Below are 11563 nucleotides of genomic sequence, written 5' to 3'. Positions count from 1 at the left end.
GCCATTCACCAGCGTTGATTTCCTTCTCTCTGTGTTTTCTCCAACCACCACGGACCGATGCTAGGGCTTCGCCACCTTGACGCCGTTGATCTCCATGGGCACCAGCACTAGGTGTGGCCGCGACGAGGGAGGAGGCCAATCCCTCAGCCGATCTGCTTCTCCCAAGCCTGATGTCGTCGCCTCCCGAGCATTGCGCTGCCTCGATTGGCTTACATCCCTGTGCCACCTCCATCGCTGCCGTGAGGGTCGTGCCGTCGATCCCCAAACCAGATCGCACTTTCCCTTTTCTAATGCCGACCATTTGAGCTCTGGTTTAGCTGTCGTCTTCCTCTTACTGGTTGCGGACACCCGACGCCAAGCGATGTCCAGCTCCTTACTGTCCGTGCAGTGGTTTGGAGCAGTGGTCGCCAAGGAACAAAGATAGAGTTGGGAGATCGATTTGCCCTTTCACATGCTGACGGGACCTAGGGCAATAGCTACTGCGCTATTGTTTTGTGCTACCTTCAACCGCCGATCATTGGTGGATCTGCAGCCCTGCTACCACTGTGGAGCCATCTTTCCATTGGATTCGACAAGGGGGATCTCCACCGAGCTGATATTGGGGTAACAAAACTAAACCTGAATAAATAGTGAGTTGTGTTTGGTTGCTAGTCTTGCATTGATTTGGAGATGTAGCTGATTTAGAATACGATAATAGGTTGATGATAAAGATTTTATTTCATGATATGTTTTGGTTTAGTTGACTAACGGATCGATTGATTTAGAGGAGTACATGATTGTATCATAATCATTAGATTGGATTAGTGTGATGAGTAGTGGTGATGGGTTGGATTCATGATGTGTTAATTGTTAAGTGGATTGATTCGTATTGGTAGGATAATCAATTATGCTAATGAGAGATAATGGATTAATTGGATTGTTGCTTTATTCTCTTGTTGGATAATTGAAGTATGTTAACAAGAAGGGTTAACTAATTGAGTTGGATTAAATCATAAGGGGATTAGTTGTGAAAGAAGTGTTAAATCAGTAAAGGGAATTAAAATGTTGATTTTCTAATCGGATTGAGATTAGGATTAGCTATTTGGATTATGATATAACTTAGCAGTATTATGTATTCTGTGTTGCAGGATACTAGTCGGAGACACGTCTCGACGTGACATTATTTATTACGATTGACAGATAAAGATGGGTACTTCTTGCTTTATCTTTTTAGTACATTGATCTTAGTGCATGTGCTATATTTTTGGATAGTTCCTGTATTTATCTTGACTCCACTCATATTCTTCTTGTGCTTGATACTTATCCACTCAATCTTTGAGAAACTCGTTTCTGTATCTATACAGTCTCTCATTGTTATTCGTGATATTTAGCAGATACCATATACCAAATACTAGATATTAGATATTGAATATATGGATACTAGATACCATGCTTACTTGCTTGAATGTTGTTATTTACACACCTTACTGAGCATGCTGGCTTCATGTAGCATACATGTTTTCTGTTTATATATATATAATGATTGTTGTATTTTACGCATCATGTCATTGCATGTATGTCGGCGACCATGTCTCCCTTGTGGTTGAGAGGGTCATTGGTTAGGGCCGCATGCTTTGCCACTCATGGATAGTGGTAGCTGGAGTGTGCCGCTTGTCCTGTCGTGCCGCACTTGGCCACTCATGGGTCGGGTAGTGGCGGCTAGAGTTGCGAGCAGTAGAGACCCTATTGCTACGTAGCTAGATAGCTACTATGCAAATTGTCCACTCAATCACTCGAGAGTAGTGGCGGCTGGAGTGTCGTACAGTTGTCATTGATCCGGCCTCTCGACCATACAAGGGCCATGATGCAGAGAAGTGGGCGGGGGTGACCATCCGTGCATACGCTGTTGTTATTATACTTATGCTGATGTTGCTTACTTATGCTATGGCATTAGTATATCCATATGTTAGATATGCTTAATTATGTTGAGTTATATACCTGTGGTATGTGTTTAGACACTGGCTTACTTATTGTTAATAAGTATATACCTCACATGTTGCCCATGTAGCTATGAGCAGTATTATAGCAGGTCTTTGCTACACCTGACCTCCTATTACTAGTCTAGGATATGGTTTCAAGTATGGACATTTATCTTGATATCACGGTAGTATCTGCTATTTTCCCTATGAGAATGTATACCTTCGTATCTCTAGGTCTTTACTATACTCATGCACTATCTGTCTATTACCCGCTGAGTCTTTATACTCACCACCCCGTAAACTGGTTATTTCGTCAAGTAGCAGGTAAAGGATTTATGGAGTCGCCTGGAGATCCTGTCTGCCAGTCCCATGTCACACCGAGCTTCCCGTACCATTAGTGCTTCTATACGCTTTATTTTGGTTTTGTACTTATTTGTGTACTTGTATCTTTTATATGTAGTTTGGCTTTGTAGTATCTTGTATTTGGTTTGATGTGGTGGTTGTCGTGTCAAGCCGAGTCGGCTCGCAGTTGGTTGTATTGTGATTTTGTGATCGTTATTTGTGATTTCCGCTTTGTTTTACTCTCGGTCGTGTGGGCTATTTTAATATATATATAACTGCGTGGTTGTGTTTATTCTTATTCCAGTCGAGTGGGATGATTATATAACTGCGTGGTTGTGTATATACTCCAGCCGTATGTGGCTGATGTATTTTGTATGTATGTATGCCTCAGATTGTCACTGGTACAGGGGAGATGCTGCCGAAAATTTTCGGTAGGGACTCCTCTGGGGGCGTGGCATTGGCACTGAGAAGATCAACACAAAACTCGGAAGCAAACTAAAAGGTAATAAAGTTAATTTCAGATTTATTACCAGACAAAGTTAATTACAGGATAGGAAAAGTCAAGGATGCCCACTCCTAAGAAAACGTACCGGTTCCACTGTACAAAAATTTTTGTACAAGTGTCGAACCTTTCCTTAAATAACATATTGTGTTCTTTAGAAGTTAAATTAGGAATCGCAGATGAAACTTAACATCATTGATTCCGAATTTAACTTATCTGTTGTTAATGGTTTAGATTTGAATCGCAAGCAGAACTTAACACTATTGATTCAAATCCACCTATCTTATTAATTCCATTAAATATTAATTTTCAAAATTGGCTTATAAGACTGCATGGCAAGGCACATGACCTTCTTGGATATGGGAGCAACCACCACCGCCTAGACAAAGCCTTTTAAGGAAAGCTAATATTTAATTTCCTTAAATAACTCTAGGTTTAACCAAAAAGAACAATCGAATCACAAATTCAAAAAATAAAAGAAAAGAAACACAACTTCGAAACAAATCCGAAAACTCTAGAATCATATGCCTCTTGTGTTTGGTATTTCCAAAAATAACTATACAAAGAAAACTAGTATGATGCGGAAAACAATTACTAGTTATACCTTTCTTTGTAAGCAAACAACCTCTTGATCTTCTACCATATTCCTCTTCTTATCCCGGACGTTGTGTGGGCAACGATCTACCGCGATGAGAATCCACCAAAACCACCTTCTTCTCCAAGTAAGATTCGGCCACCATAATTCTCCAAGAGAAGTAGAGGTCCGACCACCACCACCAAGTTCCAAGGGATACTAGAAACAAAAAACTTCTTTCTCTCCTTCTTCTCCTAGCTAGAACTGGCCACCATGGATATCTCCTATGTTGATGCCACCGGCCACAAAGGAGGAAGAAAAGAGAAGAAGAAGAGACCCTAGGGCCGACCACACCAAGGAGGAAAAGAGAGGAGGAAAAAGAATAGAGTCGTTAGCCATGAAGGCACCTCTACCCCCACTTTTATATTCCTTGGTCATAGCAAATAAGGAAATTTTAATAAAAAACTTCCTTAATTCCTTTGCCATGAAAAAGAAAATTTTAATTAATTAAAATCAAATTCCTTTTTTTCAATTACAATGGTCGGCCACTAACAATCCCAATCAAAGGAAAGTTTAATTCATACAAGAATTAAAACTTCCTAATTTATTTTTTGACAAGAGAAATTAAAATCTTTCTTTTAAATCCTTTTAAGGATAATTATAAAAAGAAAGATTTAAAATAAAATTTCTCTTTTAAATCCTTTCATGGTGAATAGTTATAAAAGAATAAAAATTAAAACTCCTCTCCTTTTAATTCCACGTGATCGGCCTTAGCATTGATCAACGTTGGCAAGCTTCTCACGTTGACTTAATTTGCAATCAAAAACATGAGTTGCTTAAACAAGCTTCTCACGTTGACTTAATTTGCAAGCAAAAACTGTGAGTTGCTTAAACAAAGTTTCTCACGCTGATATCTCAAAGCTTCTCAAGCTTCTCACGTTGGCATCTCAAAATTTCTCACATTGACACATCACAGCTTCTCACGTTGACACATCAACGTTGGCAAGCAAAATGTTCACAAGCTTCCCCTGAGTTGCTGTTCTGTTCACGTTAATTTCAGCAGTGTGAAGCAACACCAACAACATGAACTAGAAGATAGACTTGGATGAATATAATTTTCTATATACAAGAGGCTATGATAGGGACCGAGAGGAGGAAGTGATTTTGGTCTCCCGATCCCAATATGAACTAAAGAATTATTATTGAACTACCGCATCAATCCCAAATTACATTTTGGGATCCTTCTTATTATGAGTGCGTTAGTCTCTCTGTGTTTAAGATAATGAATGCCCACTAATTAAATGAGTTACTGACAACTCACTTAATTAATATCTTAGTCCAAGAGTAGTACCACTCAACCTTATCGTCATGTCGGACTAAGTCCACCTGTAGGGTTTAACATGACAATCCTTATGAGCTCCTCTTGGGGTCATTCTCAACCTAGATTACTAGGACACAGTTTCCTTCTATAATCAACAACACACACTATAAGTAATATCATTTTCCAACTTATCGGGCTTATTGATTTATCGAGCTAAATCTCACCCATTGATAAGTCAAATAAATAAATACTAAATATATGTGTTTGTTATTATATTAGGATTAAGAGCACACACTTCCATAATAACTAAGGTCTAGTTCTTTTATAAAGTCAGTATAAAAATAACTTACCTAAAATAGTCCTACTCAATACACTTGGAGTGTATCAGTGTAATTTATTAGTTAAGATAAATTAATACTTAATTACACTACGACTACTTCAACAGTTTGTTCCTTTCCATTTTAGTCGTGAGCAACTGTTTATAATTTATAAACAACTGACAACATGATCTTCTATGTGTGACACCACACACCATGTTGTCTATTATATAAATTAATTGAACAAAATTACATTTAACAAATAAATGTAGATATTTGACCATTGTGATTCTTTATAAATGTATATACAAAAGCTAGGTTTTTAGTATACACTCTAACAATCTCCCACTTATACTAAAAGACTATGCTGTCATAAATGCTACCATACATCTGATTCCCAACCCTTCAATATGCCCATCAAAAGCTCTTGCCTTAAGGACCTTAGTGAAAGGATCTATAGGTCATCACCTGATGCAATCTAGGCGGCAACAACTTCTCCTCGTTTATATGATTTCTCGTATTGGGTGGTACTTGCGCTCTATTGTGTTTACTTGCCTTATGGACTTATGGTTTCTTCGAGTTTGCTACTGCACCACTATTATTACAATAAATTGTAATAATTTTTGGGCAAATAAGAAAACATGTCTAAGTCCATCATGAAGTATCTGAGTCATACAGCTTCTATGACTGCCTCAGAGGCTGCCACTTAATCAGCTTCTACGGTGAAGTCCGAAAAAGCACTTTTGCTTATCACTCTTCCATAGTTATGACTTCACCTCCTAAAGTAAACATGAAACCCCGATGTCGACTTACTATTGTCCTTATCCGATTGGAAGTCAAAATCCGTGCAACCCACAAGGACCAAAATATCTGCCTTGTAAGCTAGCATATAATCTCAAGTGCCTCTAAGGTACTTCAATATATGCTTTACCGCAGTCCAATGTCCTTGTCCAGCTTTACTTTAATATCTTCTAACTATGCCCTTAGCAAAACAGATTTCTGATCTCGTGCATAGCATACATTAGCCTTCCGACAGCTGAAGCATAAGGAACAACCTTCATTTCCTCTATCTCCTTTGATATCTTCGGAGACATCTCTTTAGATAAAACTACTCCATGCTAAAAAGGTAAGAAACCTTTCTTGGAGTTTTACATGCTTAAAACGAGCAAGGATTGTTTCGATATATGAAGCTTGGGATAAGTAAAATATATTCTTTTCTTGCGATCCCTTTGATCCCAAGAATATATGCATTCTCCTAAGTCTTTTATATCGAATTTGTTTGGACAACTATACCCTTACTTCCGACAATATTTTGATATTGTTTCCAACTACCAAAAATGTCATCTATGTATAGTACAAGAAATACCACCACGCTTTCATCACACTACTTGTATACACAAGACTCATCTGGATACTGAATAAATCCACAGATCTTCATTAAACCAGATGAACCAAGACTTTGAAGCTTTTCTTCAGTCCATAGACCGATTGAGCTTACATACTAGATGCTCTTTGCTCTTTGCAATGAACCCTTCTGGTTGCTATGTATGGATGTTTTCTTCAAGACTTCCATTAAGGAAAGCTGTCTTGACATCCACTTACCAAATCTCATAGTCCATATAGATAAAAGAATTTGGATAGACTTAAGCACGGCTACCGGCGAAAAAGTTTCCTTTTTTCAACAAGCCTTGCTTTGAAAGTTTCCACCTTCCCGTCTATCCTCTTTTCCTATTGTAGACCTGTTTTCACTTAATGGCTTTTACACCATTTGGTGATTCTACAAGCTCCCAGACTTTATTAGAATACATATATTCTAATTCTATATTCATTGCTCTTTGCAAAGATGCTGCATCTTTATCTTGGAGTGCTTCGTCATATGTCCGGGAATCAGGTTCATGTCCACCAGGGATCAAGTCCAAAGACTTTCCCAAAACATGAATCTCTTAGGTTGCCTAACAACCCTCCCACTACGACGAGGTACTTTCTGTAATTGGTATCATTTGTGATACGTGTTGTAGTTTCTTGTGATATTTCATCTTGTACAATTGGTACTAGATTAGACGTGTCCTTTAATTTCTATTAAGAACAATTTTTACTCATGGGCTTGTGATTCATAGTATAGTCCTTTTCTAAAATCGGACATTGGTGCTAACAATGACCTTCCGATTTTGAGGACTATAAACCTCCTTTCGTTTCTCTAGGATAACTCACAAACAAGTGAACTCCTATTCAACTTATCAGTGTCTCTCATGTGCTAGACCACCCAAATTCGAATATGCTTCAGACTAGGCTTACGCCCATTCTGCAATTCTATGGGAGTAGAGAGTTCTGACTTAAAAGGTACTATGTTCACTTCCGTTTCTAGTGTATATCCTTAAAACGAATTTGGTAATTTTCTGAATAACTCATCATCGATCTAATTATTCCATAAGAACCTCATACCTTCTTTCTACTACACCATTCTGTTGGGGTGTACCAGGTGCAGTTAGTTGGGATTGAATCCCTACTTCTGATAAGTGACTCCTAAATTCTCCCAAGAGGTATTCGATATAACGATCTTACCATAGTGACTTGATACTTTTACTTTGACGTTTCTCCGCATCAGCCTTGTACTCTTTGAACTAATCAAAGCACTTAGTCTTGCGGTGCATCAAGTAAATGTATCTATATCTCGAATAGTTGTCTATAAAATAGACGAAATATTCGAACCTACCTCTTGTATGGATAGTCATAGGACCACACAAATCAGAATGAACCAATTCCAACACATCTTTGGCTCTATACCCCTTAGACTTAAAAGCTTCTTGGTTATTTTTCCTTCCAAGTAAGACCCGCAGGATTGGAAAGATTTCCACTATCAATGAACCCTAGAGTTCATCGGTTTGAATCCTACTCAAGTTAATATAACCTAGCCTTAGACTGCCAAAGATGTGATTGATTCATTTCCGAAGGTTGCTTTCTCTTAAAGTTAGAAGATGTGTTATTAATTTCCATTTATTGCATCGTGGGAGTTATTGAATTATAAATTGTCAACCAACGTACCAAAACAGATAACTTCCCTATTTTCTTGATAACAAGTTATCAAAAATAGACACAATATCTATTCTTTAATAATTTAGAAACTGAAATCAGGTTCTTTCTAAACTTAGTACGTAAAGATAATTTATGAAAATCCATATTTTATTCCTATTAGAGAATAAACTTCTCCCATTGCAACAGTTGCTACTTTTGCAGCAGTGCCCATGTAGTCGGTGATTTTCCCTTCATATAGTTATCGAATTTCTTGGAACCCTTGCAATGAACTGTAGACATGATCAGTGGTTCCCGTATCTACACACCAGGTACCGGTAGATAACACCACTAAACATGTAACTACTAATGAATAAAAACACCTTTATTGTTCTCAGTTCTGAGAAGACAGTCTATCTTAATGTCCAAGTCCTATTTCCAATCAATACAATTTGGGACAACTAAGTCTATTCTATAGTATAACAACTAGGGGATTGACAAATATTTTAAATCCTAAGAATCACAAAATATTTGGTCAAGACCAACACCTTAAAATCCCCATGAATTTTGTATGTCACGATAGTGTGGACGTATACAAAATCAAAGAGAAGATTTTATCCATTAATTTTATTATCTCGTCATCCTAACTTTATGACAAATAAAATTAATAGTTGTTCTATTCAAATATTTGGTCAAAAACTTTGAATTTAAAATAATTTTGATTCCTCAAAACAATATCATTTAAATTCACCAACACCTCAAACACCGTGAATTTTGCATGTCACGATAGTGTGGACGTATACAAATTCAAACATTTGTAAGAGGAGGGTTTTACCCATTAATTATCTTGTCAATAAGTCTTTATAACAAATAAAATTACCCATTAATTAATTCAAATTTAAAAATTAATGAAAACTTAAACATTAAATGCACTCCTATAAAGAAGGACAATTTGACTCATATAATTAATTCAAAATTAAAAATTTAAAAATAACAAACCAATAATTCAGGGGAAGGATCTAGAATAGCTGGCACCTCCAAAATTAATCTACCCGACAGGGTAACCAAAACTAATCTACCCGGCAGGGTAATTAGGACTAGTTCAAAGGGATAATAGTTTATCTTGACCAACGGTACTGGTGAAGTTTTGGATGATAGTATGTTAGGGAAGCTTAGTCTATGCATGTCTAGGAAGATATGACTTCGACCTGGTGCATTTGACTAAGTGGAACTAGCCGAAGCTACCCTTTACGGGTCCTAACTAGTTAGACCAAGGTTTTATACTAAGTTCAGTGGATAGAACTATTTGGAAAACCTCGAAGGCATAGTTACTCTAATGATGTCCAGGTGACTCACCATAGCTTAGAAGTTTATCCAAAAAATGTTTGTTTGTTGAACCCAAAGCTAAACCTAAATCAAACAAAAAATTAAACTAAATCCTAAAAATTGAATCTAACTCATCTCACAAAATTATAGGATTCTCTGATTGAAAATTCAGATCTAAGGAGTAAAAATTAAATTAAATTAAAGTAAAGTAAAATTAAAATTAAATTAAATTAAAGTAAAAAAAACATTTAAAAAAATATTAAAAAAAAACTTTTAAAAACTTAAAAAAAACATTTTTAAAATTCTTTTAAAAAACTCTAAAAATCATTTTAAAAACTTTAAAAATTATTTTCACTTTAAAAACTTTAAAAATTATATTGTTTTAAAAATTCTTTTAAAAATCAAGTTAAAAACTTTAAAAATCATTTTAAAATTTTTTTAAAATATGATTTATTTTTTTAAAAAATCATTTAAAATTATTTTAAAATCATTTAAAAAAAATACTTTTAAAATCATTTTTAAAAAACCTTAAAAATTATTTTTAAATCATTTTAAAAATCTTTTAAAAATTATTTAAAAATCATTTAAAAAATCCTTTTAAAAATCATGTTAAAAACTTTAAAAATAATTTTAAAAATATTTTTAAAAATTTTTTAAAAAGAATTTTAAAATTATTTTAAAATCATTTTAAAAAAATCCTTTTAAAAATCATGTTAAAAGCTTTAAAAATAATTTTAAGAATTCTTTTAAAATTATTTAAAAATCATTTTTAAAAAAATCTTTTAAAAATTATTTAAAAATCATTTCAAAAAATCCTTTAAAAAAATTCTTTTAATAATTATTTAAAAATCCTTTTAAAAATCCTTTTAAAAAATTCTTTTAAAAATTATTTAAAACCCATTTTTAAAATCCTTTTTAAAAATTATATTAAAAATTTTTTAAAAATAATTTTAAAAATCCTTTTAAAAAATTCTCTTAAAATTTATTTTAAAATCATTTTAAAATTGTTTAAAAATCATTTTAAATCCGTTTAAAAATTATTTAAATTTTTATTTTAAAAATTATTGTAATAAAATTCTTTTTAAAATCCTTTAAAATAATTATATTTTAAAACATTTATTTTAAAAATTAAACCCTATTTTAACTTTAAAAAATTATTTTAATCTAAAAATTATTTTAACTTTAAAAATTATCTGAAAAATAATTTTAAATTCATTTTAACTTAAAAAAATATTAAATCGTTTTAACTTAAATTATTTTAAAAATCTTTTAACTTAAAAATTATTTTAAACTTAAAATTACTTTGACTTTAAAAGTATTTCTAAACTGAATTAAATAATTAATAAGTAAATAGTTGAAGTAAAAAAAAAACTTTAAAAAAAAATTAACTGTACTCTAAATTTGAGTTGACCTTAAAGCTTAACCTTAATTTCTCTTAATCAATCTTAATTTTAACGTTAGTTAAAATCTTAACTTCATTGTAATTAAATCATAATTTATCATAACTAAAAATTGATTCAAATTGAACCTTAACACTGTTTAACTTTGTTTAATAACCTTAATAAATTAATACTAATTCTAAACTTAGCTAATACTAATTAAAACATAACTTAAGTTACACTTAATCAAAACTTAAATAAATGAAAAAGTAAATTGTAACTAATATTCTCAATCAATTTATATGAAATCAATTTAATTAAATAAGTCAAGTAAAATAATCAATAAACCATTGATGAAGATTAACTATTATTGAGTTAGCAATAAATTACTTATTATTATGTAAACAAATTACTTATTGGGAATAATTGATTATTAACTAATTTCAATATTTTTACTTTAATTAAACAATTATACCAAGTATATAGAAATACTTATGTAAATAATATACTTTATAAACATAAGTGTTACTAATCCTAAATCTCCTAAATACTTAAGTAAAAAAAATTGGTGTTTTGAACACATATCCAAACCTTAGTGTTAACTTAAGGGGGAGAGATAAATTAAGAGAGAGTAATAAATTAAGGGAGTATCAAATTCAGGTGGAGGTTCAAATTTTTTCCTTAAGTTTTTTAAAAATAAAAAATTCTTAGATTTTTTTAAAAATTTCTCTTTAAAATCTCTTTTGAAAATCCTACCTCATTTTTTTTAAAAAAAATACTTTACAAGTTTCTTTTAGTACATATTTTCAAAAGCTTTATTTTAAAAATATCAATT

This window comes from Zingiber officinale, chromosome 1B (assembly GCF_018446385.1).
Source record: "Zingiber officinale cultivar Zhangliang chromosome 1B, Zo_v1.1, whole genome shotgun sequence".
In the NCBI taxonomy this organism is placed as follows: Eukaryota; Viridiplantae; Streptophyta; class Magnoliopsida; order Zingiberales; family Zingiberaceae; genus Zingiber; species Zingiber officinale.
The sequence above is the reverse complement of the archived record's forward strand: the minus strand, read 5'-3'. Positions refer to the sequence as shown.